The following is a 20,381-nucleotide window of genomic DNA, read 5'->3' as shown; positions in this document are numbered from 1 at the left end:
GGCTTTGTCCGCTAGTACCATCAAGTTGTATCTGGCAGGGATACAGCATTTCAAGTCCTTTCAAGACCCTTCTAGTCCGTCCATCTTTGCTGATCACCCTCTCAAGGCCTTGTTGAGGGGTATTCTGAAATCACAGGGTCAAGCGCAGGCTTTCAGACTGCCTATCACTGGTCAGATGGTACGGGATATTTCGGATTTACTGTCATCATCCCCTTTTGGTATAGGTCCAAGTCTGGTGCTTAAGGCTGCTGTGTACTTAAGTTTCTTTGGGTTTCTTAAACCTGGGGAGGTTTCACGGGTCAATCTTCAGGCACCTTTCCTGTCCAAAGGCAGTCTCAGTAGGTGTCCGGACCATTTTGCCCTGCAGCTTAACAATAATAAGACTAGACAGGTGGGTCAAGGGTATGTGGTCAAGTTTTATGGCACCAATAGCAGATGGTGTCCGTACAAGGTACTGGACTCACTTTTCAGATTTCTGGCTACTTCCCCAAGGACAGCCCCTTGTTACCATTTCCCTCAGATCCTCTAACTTCTAAACAATTCATCGCACATATTAGGATCCTGATCGGTAAATTGGGTTTAAATCTAATGCTATTTACCGGCCATTCATTCAGGATCGGGACGGCATCTGCAGCTTCCAAACAGGGGGTGCCTCCTTTCATCATCAAGCACATGGGGCGTTGGAGGTCCTCCTGTTTTAGCAGGTACATCCCTGAACCACGTACGGAGGTCATTAGGGCATTTTCCTCTTTGCTGAATTGATGTTTGTTATCTCATTTCTATTAAACTTTCTGTTTCACACCTACTCATGTGTCTTTTGCCCTCTTTTCAGGTATACCGACCATTCAGACCAAGGCACACTGCAGGTCTTGGTAAGATACGATTATCGGTCTAGGAGGACTCTTACTACAAGTGGAAAGGCTGGCCGCAGGCCAGCCTGGATTTGTGGGAGGAGTCCGGGGCTATATAGCCCTCCCTCACTCCCGGGTTCAGCGTCGGCTTGAGTTTCGGGTGCCCATCCTCCCGGGTCCCACACTCTTTTCAGTCAGTTGCTCAGTTACTCTCTTAGTTTCATCCATACAGGGTATGCCCTCTTTTCAGGTATACCGACCATTCAGACCAAGGCACACTGCAGGTCTTGGTAAGATACGATTATCGGTCTAGGAGGACTCTGACTACAAACTCTGTTACACCACTTGCACCTACAGGAAAAGCTTACCTGTAGTTACTGTGAATATCTCCTAAACCTGCACAGTTTAGGAGATATTCAGAATGCATGCAGACGATGACATCACCAGCGCATGCACTCTGAAGGTCCGGCTTACCGTGCCGGACCTTCAGAGCCTGTGCCATAAATGGCGGCTCCTGCACACATGAATGGGAGTGACGTCATCGCGCCCCTGGCCATTTATGTAGCTGGAGGCCACATACCTGGAAGTAGGACCGGGGGGAAGATGTCAGCCCTCTCAGCGGTGACATTGTGGCACTGAGGGGCTTCGTTCTAAGGTAAGTCTATCATAATGTGCTAGCATGCGACGCATACTAGCACATTATGACATTGCCTTGCAGGGAATCTTTTTTTTCGTAACCACCTGCGGTTTACAACAACTTTAAATGAAAGCCCAACTCTAGGAAATCTGAAAATTCCTCCCAAACTGCTTGTTTAGGTGTAGGGGAGAGTAAAAGCATTTTAGTTACCTTATCCTCTGCTCCCCCAGCAGATGGTGCTCCCGCACTACCTGGCAGTGGGCTGTCCTTGGCATCATCACGTCAAGTGCAGAGCTATGGGCCCTGCATTGGTCTTGATCACATCATTCAGAACCTTAGCTCAGAACCTGGAGCATGGGGAAGAAGACACTGCAAGGATCGGTCCAGCAGCACAGATGAGCGAAGGATCAGGTAAGTAAATCTTCTGTTCTATGCCCCCTGGACCCAAGCTGGCAGTAAAGTAGTTGTAAAGGCTCAAGGTTTTTTACCTTCGTGCATTTTTTGCACGAAGGTAAAAAAACCTTCACTGTGCAGCAGCCCTCCCAGCCCCTCCTATTACTTACCTGATCTCCATCATGAACCAGCGATGTGCACAACAACCTTGGCTCTCCGAGGACTCTCACTCCTCACTGAAGCAGCAGTGGGAGCCATTGTCAATCACAGCCAGTGAGCCAATGAGGAGAGAGAGGGGACAGGGCTGAATTGCGTCTTTGTGTGTGAATCCAGAATTTCTGTGTGTGAATGAACACAAAAAGCAGTGGCACGGGAGCGAGCCCACTTGGGTGCCCCCACATCAAGCTGCTTACTCTGGGGCAGGGGTGGCCCGTGCATTGTGGGTGCATGGGCACCGCCCCCCCTTCTATGCGCCTGGCCCCTTTCAGGACGCCAGACGCATGGATTCCTATGGCAGAGGCGGGAGGGGTTGGTACTTTTTGAAGCACCTGATTAGAGCCAGAGGCTCTAATAGGCTTCAAAATAGGCTGGGCTCGGGGCGCAGAGTGTGCGCACTGATCCCACCCAATTGTGTGATGATAGCAAATTAATTTTTGCTATTTTCACACTAACGCTCCTCCCCGCCAATCAGGGAGGCAGGTCGTCAGACCTGTTTCCCGATTGGCCAAAGTGCCAGGGCATCCTATTGGATGCCTGGTGCTTAGGAAGAGGTGGCACAGAGAAGACAGGAGGACAGCTGCTCTGGTGGACTCAGGACTGGTGGTAAATGCTGGACCACCTGCGGGGGGTGCTGTCAGAAAGCCACGAGCGGGGGGGGCTGTCAGAGCCGCAAGGGGGGTCGGTGGGCACAGTGGCTGCATATACTGGGCACAAGTGGCTACATATACTGAGCACAAGTGGCTGCATATGATGGGCACAAGTGGCTGCATTTGATGGGCACAAGTGGCTGCATATACTGGGCACAAGTGGCTGCATTTAACAAGCACAAGTGGCTGCATTTGACGGGCACAAGTGGCTGCATTTGATGGGCACAATGGCTGCATTTGATGGGCACAATGGCTGCATATGATGGGCACAAGTGGCTGAATTTGATGGGCACAAGGGCTGCATATGATGGGCACAAGTGGCTGCATATGATGGGCACAGTAGCTGCGTGTGACGGGCACAATGGCTGCATATGATGGGCACAAGTGGCTGCATATGATGGGCACAGTGGCTGCATTTGATGGGCACAATGGCTGCATATGATGGGCACAAGTGGCTGCATTTGATGGACACAAGTGACTGCATATGATGGGCACAAGTGGCTGCATTTGATGGTCACAAGTGGCTTCATATGATGGGCACAAGTGGCTGCATTTGATGGGCACAGTGGCTGCGTTTGATGGGCACAATGGCTGCATGTGATGGGTACAAGTGGCTGCATATGATGGGCACAAGTGGCTGCATATGATGGGCACAGTGGCTGTGTTTGATGGGCACAATGGCTGCATATGATGGGCACAAGTGGCTGCATATGATGGGCACAAGTGGCTGCATTTGATGGCCACAAGTGGCTGCATATGATGGGCACAAGTGGCTGCATTTGATGGGCACAGTGGCTGCATTTGATGGGCACAATGGCTGCATATAATGGTTACAAGTGGCTGCATATGATGGGCACAAGTGGCTGCACATGATGGGAGCAGTGGCTGCATATGATGGGCACGGTGTCTGCATATGATGGGCACAAGTGGCTGCATATGATGGGCACAGTGGCTGTATATGATGGGCACAGTGGCTGCATTTGATGGGCATAGTGAGGCTGAAATTGATGGGCACAGTGAGGCTGCAATTTATGGGGGAGGGTTTCAGTATTTTTCAGTTTGTTTGCGCCACCCCAAAAATTTTGAGTACCAGCCACCACTGCACTCAGCAGGAGAGAGGGGCCTGGAGTGCCAGTGGGGGAGGATCCGGGCTGCTCTGTGCAAAACCACTACACAGAGCAGGTGAGTATGACATTTTTGTTATTTATTATTATTATTATTATTATTATACAAGATTTATATAGCGCCAACAGTTTGCGCAGCGCTTTACAACATCGGGGAAGACAATACAATTACAATACAATTCAATACAGGAGGGATCAGAGGGCCCTGCTTGTTAGAGCTTACAATCTAGAATTTAACCATTTCGGTACCAAGCCTATTTTTGACAATAGTTTGTTACACTCTGGAGTCTCTGGACTCTGGAGACTAAAATGGCGGTTGTTGCAATACGTTATGTCACATGGTATTTGTGTAGCGGTCTTTTAAATGCAATTTTTTACACTTCACTGAATTAACCACTTGCTTACTGGGCACTTAAACCCCCCTCCTGCCCAGACCAATTTTCAGCTTTCAGCGCTGACGCACTTTGAATGACAATTGCGCGGTCATACAACACTGTACCCAAATGAAATCATTATCATTTTTTTTCCCACAAATAGAGCTTTCTTTTGGTGTTTTTTTTGCTAAACAAACAAACAAAGATGGAAAATTTTGAAAAGAAAATCATGTTTAATAGTTTGTTATAAAATTTTGCAAACAGGTCATTTTTCTCTTTTCTCTTCATTGATATGCACTGATGAGGCGGCACTGGTGGGCACTGATAGGCTGCACTGGTGGACACTGATAGGCTGCACTGATGGGCACTGATAGACACAGTTAAGGCGGCACTAATGGGGACAGATAAGGCGGTACTGATGGCCATTGATAAGATGGCACTGATGGGCCCTGATGGGTGGCACTGATGGGTGGCACGGATGGGTGGAACTGATGGGCACTGATAGGTACCACTGATAGATGGCACTGATGGGCACTGATAGGTGGCACAGATGGGCACTGATGGTTACTGGTAGGTGACACTGATGGGCACTGATAGGTGGCACTGATGTGCAGCACTGTTGTTGAGGTACTGATTGTGGGCACTAATAGGTGGCACTGTGGGCACTGATAGGTGGCACTGTGGGCACCATTGCCTATTGCTAGGTGGCACTGGCAGGGGGCTCAGGTGGGCACTGAGGATCTGGCTGCAGCTTGCCGTGATCGGGACTGATGTCCCTCTCACAGCCGCCGGTGAGCGGCTTTTTTTTTCTCCTCACGCTGTCAGCGCGAGGAGAAAAAATAGCCGATTACCGTCTCTGTTGACATCACATGATCAGCTGTCATTGGCTGACAGCTGATCACGTGGTAAGGGGTCAGGATTCGATCTGTGATCCAGCAAGTCTCATAGACTCGCTGATCACAGAGCGCGCAGCGCGCACACTGCAGGGGACGCGCAGGCCGCTCGGGCACGGGAGGACGTCAATAGATGTACTCCCAGCAAAGCAGGTCCGCGCTGTAGACGTCATTTGGCTATAGCGCAGATCTGAAGTAGTTAAAAAAAAACTAAACAGTAAAGTTAACCCAATTTTTTTGTATATTGTGAAAGATGACGTTACGCAGAGTAACTAGATAACTAACATGTTACGGTTTAAAATTACGCACACTCGTGGAATGGCGACAAAATACGGTATTTAAAATCTCCATAGGCGATACTTTAAAAAAATTTAATTGGTTACCAGTTTAGCGTTACAGAGGAGGTCTTTTGCTAGAATTATTGCTCTCGCTCTGATGATCATGGCGATACCTCACATATGTAATTTGAACACCGTTTACATTTGCGGGTGCGACTTACGTTTTTTTTTTTTATTGTTTTTTACCCTGTCTCTTAAAAAAAATGATCACTCTTATTGCTGTCACAGGGAACTTAACATCCCTTGTGACAGTAATAGGTGGTGACAGGTACTCTTTATGGAGGATCTGGGGACCCCAAATCCCAATTTTGCATTTAAAAGTATTAAAAATGCGCAAATCTGCATTTTGGAATACTGCTTTTAAAAGCCATTGTCAGCCGAGTAAACTGAAAGTGACATTGTGACATCAATTCCGGCTTTGTTCGGGACTCCGGCCAGCTGGCGGATGTGCCAGCTGGTGCGACGGGAGACCCGGGAAGAGCGGCCAGCTGCAGGCTTCACCCCGGTACAACTACTTCCTCAAAGTGACATACAGGTACGTTGTTTTGCGGGAAGTGGGTAAAAAAACAACAACAAGCCTTTAACCCATGTACACACTGGTGCGATTTGTCATGCGATTTGACAGGAGGAAACCCCCCTGCCACAGAGAGGGGAGCCCTGGCGGCAGGCGCATAGGGGCAGCTATTTACCCTAAATATGGAACATGCTCCTAAAAGTGAACAGTTAAACAGTAAAAATAAATCTTGTTTTGGCTCCAAGTGATCCAACTAGATATCTACAGATAGGCCATTAAAAGCAATGCTCAAACCACTTATTATTGCCTGGTTAAGCAATCCATTTAATTATCCAGTAAGTTATTACCAGCCATCAGTTTATGTTGCAACGTTCTTAATGCCAGTACACCACCAGTGCTCCTTTCGCCTTCAAAACTGGAAACAATACCTGGGGCTCACAGGTATGAGGGGATATGAGACCTCCTCACGTTGACAGTGCTTAGTTAGAGAACCAATCACTAGGCCCAAGTATTGTCACATGGTTATATATGTGTGACCCCGGTGGTGTGGATGTGTCATTGCCATCATCCCATGTCAATTTATAGAGAAAAAGTATATGAACCTCTGAAGGGATTTTTAAGGCAATAGAAATTATCAATTTGAGTAAAATTTAATTTTATTATTGTCAATCCAAATTAATAAATAGAAAAGTACAAAAATTCAAAAATTAAATAATAAATTGAACTACAAAAATCCAAGAAATACCATATATAAACAAAGAGTGTGGATATCACATTATAAATGATTAAAAAAGTGCATTCACTTATAAGAGGAGAATTTTAGAAGAAAGTGATACATCACACTACATGATGCCAGCACCACAGATAGACAGCCGTGGTAACGAGTAGTGGAATTCCAACGCATTTCAACATGCTTATTTCAAAGAAAAGTCTTCTTCAGGGAAATGCATCACAGTCTAAAAAAAACAAAGCAGTAATATTATAAACTGTATATATGTATGTGTACTTTTTCCCGCATTATGAGGCTGCCACATTACTTACATCCTCCTAGAGCACTTGGTGGGTTAAGGTAATCTCCAATGTCAGGGTAAGGAGTCCTAATCCCCCATGGGTTTAATCGTGTCCTATATCCCCTAGTAGATTTAATCCAAGTGTTGGCGTTCCAGCATCAAGTTTCTGATGGCTGTCTAAAACAGGGCAAAGATAGGGGGTAGTAGGGGATATAGGACACTATTAAACCCATAGAGGATTAGGACTCCTTACCCTGACATTGGAGATTACATTAACCCACCAAGTGCTCTAGGAGGATGTAAGTAATGTGACAGCCTCATAATGCGGGAAAATGTACACATACATATATACAGTTTATAATATTACTGCTTTGGTTTTTTTTAGACTGTGATGCATTTCCCAAAGAAGACTTTTCTTTGAAATAAGCATGTTGAAACGCGTTGGAATTCCACTACCCGACGCCACAGCTGTCTATCTGTGGTGATTGCATCGTGTAGTGTGATGTATCACTTTCTTCTAAAATTCTCCTCTTATAAGCGAATGCACTTTTTTAATCATTTGTAATGTGATATTCTCACTCTTTGTTTATATATGGTATTTCTTGAATTGTTGTAGTTCAATTTATTATTTATTTTTTGAACTTTTGTACTTTTGTATTTATTAACTTGGATTGACAATAATAAAATTAAATTTTACTCAAATTGATCATTTCCATTGCCTTAAAAATCCCTTCAGAGGTTCATATACTTTTTCTCTAGTATTGTCACACGAAGAAGAGAGTGATGTCATTGATCCCAACAGTTGACGGTACTTCGGTGCAGCTGCAGACAATGAAGTAGCTATGAGGGAGTGCTGACAAGGTTAGAATAATCGGATCCAGAGGGCCCCTTCCAACAGACACACACATATATGTATATATACAGTATATATAACATACACACACACACAGTACAATAGTAGAGTCAGATCCTACTCACAGCCCTGCCCTGCTATTGAAGTTAGTGTGTGTGTCTGTACATATATAAGACCTCAGTTTAATAACCCTCCCAGCAGCGTAACTAGCACCAAACACCTGGGGTAAGTGCCCTGCACTTCTCCCTGGGTGCCCCAGATCCCGACATTGCAGCACCTCTCTTTAAAACGCATGCCTAAAGTTCGCAGCACTGACCTTGGGTACTATGGCTGCGATTTAGAGCTGAGTGCTGCCTTCCTTGTCTGCTCCTTAGCTTTGACCTGTCATATGAAACAGCCAAGGAGGAGCCTGAGAGGAAGGATATTTGCAGCTTTTTGCCATGTTGTATTAAAAGCCTGTAAGTTGAACTGGCACTTCTCTTGAGGAAGGAGTTCCCTTTATCACACATGGAAGTCATCAAAAACAGAAGGACTATTAAAACAGCAGCATTATTTTTATGCAGCATTCTTCAATGTATAGGACAGCATACAGAAAAATCCTCCGATGCATATCTTTCTGAGTTCAGTGTTATCATTTTTCAGTTTGAATCTAAGAGCTATATATACATCATCTGTCTTTGTTTTGCTAAATCTCTTAATGTTTCTTAATATAATGTTCAAGAAGTATACAAGACATAGACAACAATCTTTTACAAGGGTAACAAGGATATTTCTAAACAAGGAGCTAGTTTACTGTCCTTCGGACTTTAGGGGGACCACACTGTGGCCAGTGGGAGTAGAAAATGTCCTAGTGTCAGTGGGAGTAAACAATGCCACATCTTTAGTGGGAGAAATAATACCTCATCATTGGTGTCAATGGGAGGCATAGTGTCCCATTGTTGGTGTGAGTGGCAGGATCTATGCCACTGTTGGTGATGTCAGTGGAAGGAATATCATTGGTATTACTGGGAGGAATAGTGCCTCATTGTTGGTGTCAGTGGCATGAATTATGTCCTCATTGTGTCAGTAGGAGGAATAGTGCCCCAAGGGCCGGATAAAGGCAAGCAAAAAGCCACAGTTTGTCTAGCAGCTGCCAGAGAACTCAAACCCTGAAAATACATGTTTGGATTTGTGTAGATGACTGCAATGTGTTGATGACTTATTTCATGTCTTGCTTATTTTCTCAAAGTTACATTGGGGTAGATTTACTAAAGACAAATAGTCTGTTCGCTTTAAAGTTGCACTTTGCAAGTAAAGTTTGCACAGATCTTAGTGAATGAGGAAAGTTCTGATGGCTTTCTTCGTCCAATTATCAGCGTAGCACCCCCCTAGGTAGGTTGCTAGGATGTATAAAGGTTAGTGTAGTGTTGTCTCCTGCTTAACAGGAGGCTGTTAGGTAAAACATAGCAGCTTTCCTGCTTAACAGGAAAGTGACATTCTTTAGCTAGAAGGTCCTGTGTGTTTCACAGTGCTGCTGTTCTTGTATTGGCTCCTTATTATCGAGGCAACTTTGGAAGTTGCTGGATAAATAGGGGTGACTCATGCAGATCAGCAGCATGAATATGGATGCCATCTCAGCCAATTACATAGGGGCCCCTCTGCATGCTGGGAAGGGTATTTATATTCAGTGGAGCATACAGGAAGGGGTCTTTTCTTGAGAGCAGAGTTCAGCTGAGGAGGGTGTACTGTGCCTTCCTCGGCACCTGCTGCCATCTAGCCTTGGCTGAGAGGCCTGTAAGCTAAAATGCTGCTGACCAGAGTGCTCTGAAGAGCTGACTGAGGGGGATCCTTCCCTTTGGGATCACTGGAGGGTGCTGCTGGAGGGTTGGAAGGAGGCTACCATTCAATCCAGAGGCCTTGTGAGTACAGACTGTAAAGATCTTGGGGCCTGTTTTTTTGGCTACCCCCCTCTGTGCTCTCTGCTAAGAAAGTCAGCTACTTGGTTTAGCAGAAAGGGGATACTGGCTAGTGTCCTGAAGAGCAACCGTCCATTATTCCTACAAAGGACTTGCTCAAGAGTGTACAGTGTATCATGCGGTAATTCCACAGTTCAGTTAAAGAAGCTGTCCTCCTTGAAATTAGTTGAATTTGGAGTATCCCACTACATTCCCTTACCTATCCAAGTTCTACAATAAAATACCACAAACAACCAAAACCCCTAGACTGATTATTGTAGAAACTAGCGGAAGTAAGTATGCACCTGGCTGTGGCAGAAAATACTGTGTGCCTGGCTGCAAGAGTTGAAATAGGAGAAGATCCGGGTAATATATCTAGCGGCTACATGTGCAAGCAAAAATGCAGTTTTTTTTTATTTTCCTTGCATGTGATTGGATATCCTTTGCAAAGTGAAATTTCACCACATTCACTAAGCTCCGGGCAAAATTCCCTTGCAAAGTACAACTTCCCTTGTAAAGTGAACAGCCTCTTTGCCTTTAGTACATTAACTACATTGCCACAAGAGCATAGTTGTGCGCAGCCTATTGCATTAGGTTGTGCACCCCAAAGCTCAAACATACGTGTGTGTGTGTCTATATGTATATGACCACGGCACAGTGAAAGAGAAGCGCGTAAGAACTTCTCTTATGGCAGAACCGGTAAAGAGGAGATCTTTCCCATCTCCCCATTGCTACATAAAGCGATAATGCTAATGTGCACTAGATGATTAGGGTGTGCCCAGGCACATCTGGAAAACCCTGTGCACAAGATTTATTACCAAAAAATAATTATCAGTCGTTGAATGGCTACTGCCACAGAAGATCTTCACACTATGTGATGTTTATATGCTATTGAATAGACTGCATATCAGTTAACCCTAGTAGATTAAAACTTTGATTTGTATTTGATTGGAAATGGAAAGATTGGAAAATGTTCACACTACCATTCTGCTTATATTCGATTTTTGTGTTTACGAAATTGGTTTGCAGGCACTTTGGTTGAGTGATTTACTTGAGTGTTTACTTGTGCTTGAGCTAGCTTTGTGTGATACTCCGTCTTGTGCATGATTGTGTATACACACTAAGGGACTGTCAGGGCTCAGGCATTTGGTAAACACAGCAGCCTGTCTACATTCTAAAACATGCTTTACATTATCATTTATCTAAAACATCCAATCCCCCGGTATCATGATTCTCGAGTAATTGTGCAAAGAGGCCATTACTTTTACGTCTCCAAACTTGGCACTCACTTGGCTGACATTCAAAGTGTTTCCTTTATATAAATTGAGCGAGAACTGATCCAAACTGAAAAATTGATGTCACATGTATTAGAGAGAGCACTTTGTAAAGTATGCACTTAATGTTGTAATCATTATACTTTGCGATGCTGCAACTAAAGCATACCTACCCACACATTTTTCTCTTCTATCTTAGAACTGCAGTGGGAATTGTATTACTGTTTCCCAATGACTGTTATTAGTTAAAAAAAAAATCTAACATCTTTATCTTGTAGCTTCTTTTGAAACTCAGATTCTGTTTGCCAAAATCATGAAAGGAAGAGCAAGGCATGCAGTTTGGAAAACCAGGACAATAAAACTGGAGATGCATTCTAGCACATTTAAGAAGAATTACACAACTGTTTCTGGAATTGGGCACACACTGTTCTCACACTCTCTTTTTTCAATCTCCACACTATAAACTGCTGTGCAGACGTAGTTTGACTATTCATAGATCCCCAGACAATAAAGTTATGTATTGAAGTCTTGATCTAGCATGTTTTCAGGCAGATGATCACACATTTTTTTTTTTTAATTGTTTTGGATCTATAATTTTTTTCTTGTACATACTGCACTAGACATGATTATTACATTTACTTACCACAAAACAATCATCAATAAAATAATGTTTTGCTATGTTGACCAAAATGTAATAAACATTTAAAAGGAATTAATATTGGTTTTGCATGTATTTTCTTAAGTATGGTCATTGTGACTAAAAATAAAAATATTTTTTTTTTTAATCAAGTAAACATGAAATATTGCATATGAATATTTAAAAGTTTGTTGGTAAGCCACCAGGCTGAGCTTTAGTCTATCTTTCAAGTTTTCCTGGCTATTTTTTATCTGCTTTGCTGAAAAATCCTGTTGTTAACAGAGCTCAATATCCTAAGCTGAAATTTACTAATAAAAGTCAGAACAGGTACTTGTTTGCTTTACTAGTTACTAGTTTCTCCTTCCTCCTGTGTTTAGACAGCGCTCTCCAAGGTTTTAACTAGAGAGAGGGTGTCTGAAGGAAAACATCATATGCTGTGCTCTCTCCTTAAGAATCCATTATGCTCTTTGAATCCTGTGTCAGTGATGTACTCCATATGTTATTTCTTTATTTTTTGTGTAACAAAGAATTTATATAAATTGAAGAAACCAATATAAAATATCGCTTTAAAATTGTACAAATTCGAAAGAAATAACGACAATGGGCCAAAACCATTATAATTTCCCTTTAATATGTTTCCATTTTAACCATAGGTGTCACAAAATTCTCATACATCATGCTACTTGAGCTGCAACTGTTATGCCCTGTACACACGGTCGGACATTCCGACAACAAAATCCATGGATTTTTTCCGTCGGATGTTGGCTCAAACTTGTGGTCACACAAAGTTGTCGGAAAATCCGATCATTCTGAACGCGGTAACGTAAAACACGTACATCAGGACTATAAACGGGGCAGTAGCCAATAGCTTCCGTCTCTTAATTTATTCTGAGCATGCGTGGCACTTTGTGTATGCACGATCGGAATTTCCGACAACGGATTTTGTTGTCGGAAAATTTTATAGCAAGCTCTCAAACTTTGTGTGTCAGAAATTCCGATGGAAAATGTGTGATGGAGCCTACACACGGTCGGAATTTCCGACAACAAGGTCCTATCACACATTTTCGTCGGAAAATCCGACCGTGTGTACAGGGCATTACTGTTCTGTTTAGTTGTATACTTGATTTAGGCTAGTTAAAATCAGGACACTTGTACAAATTTTCTATCCATTTGTTTCTAAAGAAATAATTATATGGTGCAAATAGCAATATGATTGGTGAAGCCAGTGTATACAATGTTGCCATCATTCACATTTGCTGCCAATTGCAGTATGAATGTGTAAGCTCAGCCCTTGGCATGGCCTCTTCCAATAACTAACTTTGACTTCAGTCTTCCTTCCATTATCCACTGCACTGTAAGCATTAACTATAAAAAAAAAAGGGAAACACAGTTATGTTGCACATAGTAGCCAATCAGATTCTATGTTTGTTTTTTAAAACCACACTAGTAAAATAAAAACAAATTGGTTACTAGAGACAGCAAGCAGTTTTTCATTTACCAAACCAAGTTTTTAATTACATAATGGAACCATTAATGAAGTGAAAGGTGCCTCCCACAAGATTGGCTCACTCGTTTCCTGAAATATTTTGTGCTGTTGTCAACATTTTGTTGATTTGTTTCAGGATAGGTTGTTTCTAGCATGCTTCAAAATTTGGCATATACTTTTGTCATGTTGTAAACCAAGCATAATAAAAGTAATGATATTTTAATGTCATTTCTATTCCAAAGGTATGCAGGAATTCTGAATTATGTTTTTTTTTGCTCACAAACACAATATGCAAGCCTAAGGGAGAATAGTGATTTATAAAAGTGAGTTTTTATTTGATAATCTCTTACCAAACTATTGTGTATTTTCTAAGCTAGGAACCTCTAAATCACTGCAGATGTTAAGATGTAGGTTGCTGCTAACAATAGTATAACCAGCATCAATGTCTTTAAGGGTTATTTCTCACTTCCCTGTGCTTTTTTCACCTCCTCTTACCTAATTTGCAGGGTAATCTTAGCCTGGTAAATCCAGAGTCATCTTGCTGTGATCCACTGTTCTGCTGTCACTTGCCAAGTCCTGCTCTGTCATCTTCTAGCTCACTTACCAAATAGCCTGCAACAAAACCGAATTGACCCTGTCTAACAGTTAATATTAAAAACAAGGGGTTTAGTTGTACATATTTTCAAACATACTTGTAAGCTGCAGTGGCCACATCAAGGCACCCCAGTTTACTGCAGTCCTAACGCTATAATTTTGAGACTCTCTCAAATTGGAGCACATATATAGCAGTTGGATAGATTAATGGTAGGTTTGCCTGGATGAAGCCCAAACCTCCTTAAAGGTTTAGGGATGCATGGGGCACTCAGCAAGGGCACAATTGCAGCTGAACGTATCGTGTGTATGCCCTGTCCACACCAATTCACAAACTGTGCAAACAAATGGCAAGCACCCCAACCTATAACTAGCCTTTGCCGCAAGGAGCACATGGAAGGGCAATACCTTTAAAGCTTTTGTAAACCATGTCAGTGAAAAAAAAACTTTCCCCTGTAAAAAAACTGCATAATGTGCTAGTATGGATCACATACTAGCACATTATGAAATACTTACCTTAGAATGAAGCCCTCCAGCAATGCGCTGTCATGGCTTCCACCTTTCCCTGGTCTTTCTTCCGGGTTAGCGGGCTCTGGCTATATGAGTAGCTGGAGCCCTTGGCTCAGGCACATAGCTCTGAAGGTCCAGCATACCTTGAGAACGCATGCACCATTGATGTCGCTGGCTGCATCCAGTGTAAATATCTCCTAAACAGGGCACGTTTAGGAGATATTTATTTTACCTACCGGTAAGCCTTATTATAGGCTTACCGGTAGGTAGAAATCACAAAGCGAACTTTACTACCGCTTTAAGGAGGCGTGGGCTCCCTCCAGGCAAGCCTACCCTTAATCTATCCAACTGCTATACATGTGCTCCAATTTGGGAGACTCTCAAAATTATAGGGTTAGGACCACAGTAAACTGGTGTGCCTTGGCGTGGCCACTGCGGCCTACGCATATGTTTGCAAATGTGTGTGCCTAAACCCCTTGTTTTTAACATGAACTATATGGCTGGGTTTACACTAGTTCACACTACAGGCAGTCCCCGGGTTACAAACAAGATAGGGTCTGTAGGTTTGTTCTTAAAGTGGAGTTCCACCCATAAAATACATTTTGCAGAAAGCAACAGCATTATGCATCAGGAAAAACATTTGGAATTTATTTACTCACCCCTTCAGCACTGTTGCTATGGTGTCCTTTGTATTCTGCCACTTCCTCTCCATGGCGCTTGACGTTATTTCCCTCGGCGCCTGTGCTCGCTAGTGCTCCTGGGAGATGCTTGTCATCATTTCCCAGGAGTCAGTGGGCAGCACCGAGGGCTTTGTTGCCATCACAACGGGGAGGGTACTTCCAACAACGCCGCCCGTTGTGATGACAACATCAGAACTGTAATGCGCTGCAAGCCGTACCTCCTGCGCGAGAACGGGCAGTGCATGCTGGTCGCTCAGCTGCACCCGATCCCGGAAGATAGTGCTTGTGGGCTTCACATGTTCCAAGCAAAATGGAAAATGCCAGGAGACAATAATAAAAGATATCTTTTGATTGCTAATAGCATTGGGGAGGGTTAACACCCCTGTAACGTTTGTTTTGCTGTCTGTGCCCCTGTTCAGAAGATTTCACCTCACTTTCTGTCCCAATAACAATTGGATTTTGAAAATTTTGGGTTGTTATGGAAACAAGCCTTGGTGATAAAGCATCAGTGGAGGTACCTTTTTCCCATAATTACTCTTACAGGAGTGAATTTCCCTTTCTAGGGGTAGAGTTCCTTTCACTTCCTGTTTCCTCCCTTTATTTGTAAGTAGGAGTCATTTGTAAGTCGGATGTTTGTAACTAGGGGACCGCCTGTATTGGGTTTCCCCGCATTCCAATTCGCATGTCAGGAGATTGTAACTGGCTCTCTATGGAGCGGCTCAGGACCGAATTGAACAGGGGTCCTATGCGTCTTCTGGTCCATTTCAGGTCTGAATTCAGACAAAAATTAGAACTAAAATCGGACCTGAAACAGTGAACAGGGATGCACCAGACCACCTACTGTGCGTTGCTCCGTGCTGCAGTGTGAACCCAGCTTTAGACAGGGTCAATTCGGTTTTGTTGCAGGCTAGCTGGTACGTGAGCTGAGAATTTTTGTTTGTTTTTGATGTGCGTTGCCCTTCCATATGCTCCTTGCTGCAAAGGCTAATAATAGGTTGGGATGGTTGCCTTTTTTTGTTGCACTTGCTCTTCCACCTTCCCTTGCTTGTTTAGCTGGGTGTGCCTTCCAGACTCTTGCAGCCCTGATGATATTCCATCAGGTCCACCCTCTGCGTCCTGACTCCTGAAGCCTCCTGTGATATGTTACGGGGATATCCTAAGAGGCTGCCCAAGCAAGGATGCGTCATTCTCAACCAGGCGAGAATGGAGGCAAGGGTCAGGCCAGTGTAATAAATAATAAACATTTCTTTGCCCTTTTTTAAATGGCAAAAGGGGGAAGTTTGCAGTGGCGAAAAGTCAATTTTTGGAGTGAAGGACTACTTTAAATTATCTGGAAAAAATAATAATTCCTTGCAATTTATATGTATTTGGGTGTCCAAACACATAAAAATGGCTGCAGCAAGACATGAAGAAATGAAGCCTTTAATGGTATTTTGATTTCCTTTTTCATTAATTAGCCAGCATTGATTTCAACAACAGGAAATGCTGTGATCTGTGAACAAACCTTTAAGTTACTCACTACTATCAAATAATGCTGGTAAATAAAGCACTTTAATTGAACAGGGGACCAGTGGGTAGGCCACATACCATATGCTTCAAGCCAAGAAGCCAAGGCTGTCATGGAAACATGTACAGTAAATTATCTCTGGTGGAGCAAATTAGAGTCTTTCCTGGACAAGAAAGGTGATGGTAAGGACCTTACAGCATATGCTTTTAAAAACTGTGGATGACCAGGAAAAAAATTTATGACGCCCACACCTGTCCTTCCACCACTGCGTCCTGAATAATCAACCTCTCATGAGCTGCCACTTAAATCAAAATGCTTTTAGCCAACCCTTTTGGACCACTTTAATTCACTCCTATCCCGGCCATCAGCATACACCTCAAAGTGGCTATTAGCATACACCTCCGTGACTATTGTTATCTCACAAAGATAAAACTACCTTGTGAAAATAGAATTCTTCTTTCTTGTCCAGCAGGTGGAAACTCCTGTCTTCTCTCTCTTGCAGCCACTGCTGGTATCCAACACCAAGCTATTTTGTTAAATGGTCCTGTGCCATTGATCCATACATCTTTGCAGGGCAGTAAAGATGTAGTTATCAGCAGGGAAAAAAATGCAGCACATAATTTTATTCTTAAATAGGAACGCATAAATAGTGTAGGAGACCTCTTAATTATATTTTTTTTGTCTGTTGAATTCTCTTTGTTTTTTTGTTTTTTTTGTTTACACAATTTGCCCACACCCACCATACTGAATAATAAAGTAGAGGTAAAGCCTGCCTTCTCACATCTACAAATGCATACGAATGAAGAGGATACAGCAGATAAGAAAGTGAGTCATCCAATTACACAGGCACCTATTTTAAAAAGGCCTTTATTTCAAGAATATTATATCACATATGGCTTTGTTTGTGCATACATGTGGACATATACTAGAACAGAGCTAAAGTTGTAGAGGCAGTGTAGCTGCCTGGGGCCCAGATGGAGGGTGATGATACCATACCCTCTTGTCAAAAAATTCTCAGCTACTTCAGTATGCACTCAAACAATTGCTTTCTGCTATCAATTAATTCTTTGTTAGCACTATATATAGATTTTATACATCTGTGCATGTTTTAGTGATAGGTTAACGGCGGTCAGCATATTCAGTTCTTGTAGAAACCACCCCCTCCCATAAACACACCTTGTCCTGTTCTGCTGTTCCCACTCATTACATTTAAAAACATATGAAAATAATAAATAGGAAATGGGTGTGTTTTTATGAAAACATCATTTGTCTGTACCTATGCAGTTGGTATTGTGGTTGGATTGGGTGTGTACTAGTCTTTCTTACAGTCTTTCATGGTATAAATAAAAGACTGATGCTCTGGTCACTGGGGAGGATGCTCATGGACCCTCATGTCTCATTTAATCTTCCAGAATACATTTGTCATATAAATCACTGGTCTGTCTTTTCTGTCATCTAACCACAGAAGAAAAGTGTCCACCAATGTACTTTTAAGATGTTCCAGATGTCTTTATGACATAAGAAAACACTGATAATTCAAACCCAAGGAACACAGAAGCAACACAAATTTCACTACAGTAAATTGTGATATGACGCAGTTTACTAACAGTATGCTTTGACTACTCAATACATTTTGTGAACAATGCAAGAAGAAAGATTATGGTTGCAACTATTTGGTCCACAAAGTTAATTTTTTCCAGGAAAACTAAAATCAGTTCTGTCACTCTGATTGCCTTTTTTAACTTAATCATCAACCTGTCAGCATAACTGAGTTTTAAACTAAAAAATATGACTATTCTATTTTGACCCTGGACGGGAAGGGGAAGGGGGCCTAATGAACTCTGTAGACCGAGTGATTTTGTCCTCAAAGATATGTCATAATATAAAATTACAACTTCAGTATCATTTTTGTTTAATTTTTGATATATTGGAGCAGGATTTAAATCTCTGTCAGGTTTTCTTATTGCTTAAAGCAGAACTTCACTGAAAAGTGGATGTTCCACTCTTCCTACTCCCCCCCTTCTACTTTTGTAACAAATTTTTTTTTTGGGGGGGGGGAGTGGGGAGCAAGTACTTCATTTTGACAGGTACCCACTCTCCACTTCCACTGAAATCGCTTGGCAATTTCACCTGATATTTGCCTCCCTCCCTGTCCACAACCTTCTGGGACATGTTTCCCCAGGCTTCCCACACTCAATATGATGACGCCGAGCACTGGATCCCTGGATAGGTAGGTGTCTTATTATTAAAAGTCATTTGTAATGTCAGGACTCAGGATTATTTAATATGACCATTCTTTGACATTGCATTTCCCTTTGTATGGAATCTCTGGAATATTCTTGTATTTTTTTCTGTATGGTTTGTTGATCTCTCCCAATAAACTTTTTACTGTTTTAAAAAAAAAAGAATACAGTATTTGCTGACTTTATTTATTTATTTATTTATTTATTTAGTGACTGAATAACCACTTTAAATAAGAGAAAAGGGGATTGTTAGCACTCTGTCAGAAGGGACAGTACTCATAAACAAGAAGTATCTTAAATCAGAGTTCCACCCAAAAATGGAACTTCCGCTTTTCGGAATCCTCCCCCCTACGGTGTCACATTTGGCACCTTGCAGGGGGGAGGGGGGAGCAGATACCTGTCTGATCCAGGTATTTGCTCCCACTTTCGGGCATAGATAGCCACAGTATCCACGGATATCTATGCCATGTCCAGCGCCTCCTCTGTTCCCCCCCCCCGCTGGGGGAGTCACACAGGTCCCAGAAGACAGCAGAGACCAGTGAGATTGTGCAGTGTGACTCGCACATGTGCAGTAGGTAACCAGGCTGTGAAGCCGCAAGGCCGCTTCCTAATTTCCTTACCAAAGATGGCAGCTCCTCCACCCGAGAGCCGAGGGACAGATCGGCTTCAGGTGAGGACATCGCAGGCGCCCTGGACAGGTAAGTGTCCATATTTTTAGTATTTGTAGCGGCTGACTTTAAAAACCAAAAAAAATAGGCGAAACTCCGCTTTAATAGGCCTTTGTGACAAGAATCATTTACTAAAGAGTGACGAGCAACCATATCTCATGGAGCTGTGCACCCTTTCTCAGGGCTAATAACAAACACAGTAAATATAAATTTGATTTGAAAAATGTACAGGTTGTTAAGTAAGCCTTGGTAATTGCCACTACAGTCAATTTTTCTTTTTTTTTTTTCTTTTTTTTACTTTTTTAGAACACAAAACATACCAAAGTCCTATAGACACATGCTAGTGCCAGTTTATGTGTGTGTGAAGTTTAAACCCTAAGAGGTCTAATTAACCACTTGAGCTTCAGAAGATTTACCCCCTTCATTACTAGGCCATTTTTTACAATACAACACTGCGTTACTTTAACCACTTCAGCCCCGGAAGATTTTACTCCCTTCCTGACCAGAGCACTTTTTGCGATTCAGCACTGCGTCGCTTTAACTGACAATTGCAAGGTCGTGCGCCGGTGCACAGTAAACAAAATTGACGTCCTTTTTTTACCACAAATAGAGCTTTCTTTTGGTGGTATTTGATCACCACAATTTTGAAAAGAAAACAATATTTTTTATTTTTTGCTATAATAAAAGTAATGTTTGCAGGCTTTCTTGTGCATCATCTTTAGAAGAGGCTTCCTTCTGGGATGACAGCCATGCAGACCAATTTGATCCAGTGTGCGGCGTATGGTCTGAGCACTGACAGGCTGATCCCCCACCCCTTCAACCTTCACAGCAATGCTGGCAGCACTCGTCTATTTCCCAAAGATAACCTTTGGATATGACGCTGAGCACATGCAATCAACTTCTTTGGTTGAGCATGGCGAGGTCTGTTCTGAGTGGAACCTGTACTGTTAAACCAATGTATGGTCTCGGCCACCATGCTGCAGCTCAGTTTCAGGGTC

The sequence above is a fragment of the Aquarana catesbeiana genome, linkage group LG01 (assembly GCF_042186555.1).
Source record: "Aquarana catesbeiana isolate 2022-GZ linkage group LG01, ASM4218655v1, whole genome shotgun sequence".
NCBI lineage: Eukaryota > Metazoa > Chordata > Amphibia > Anura > Ranidae > Aquarana > Aquarana catesbeiana.
This window is presented reverse-complemented; position numbering follows the sequence as displayed.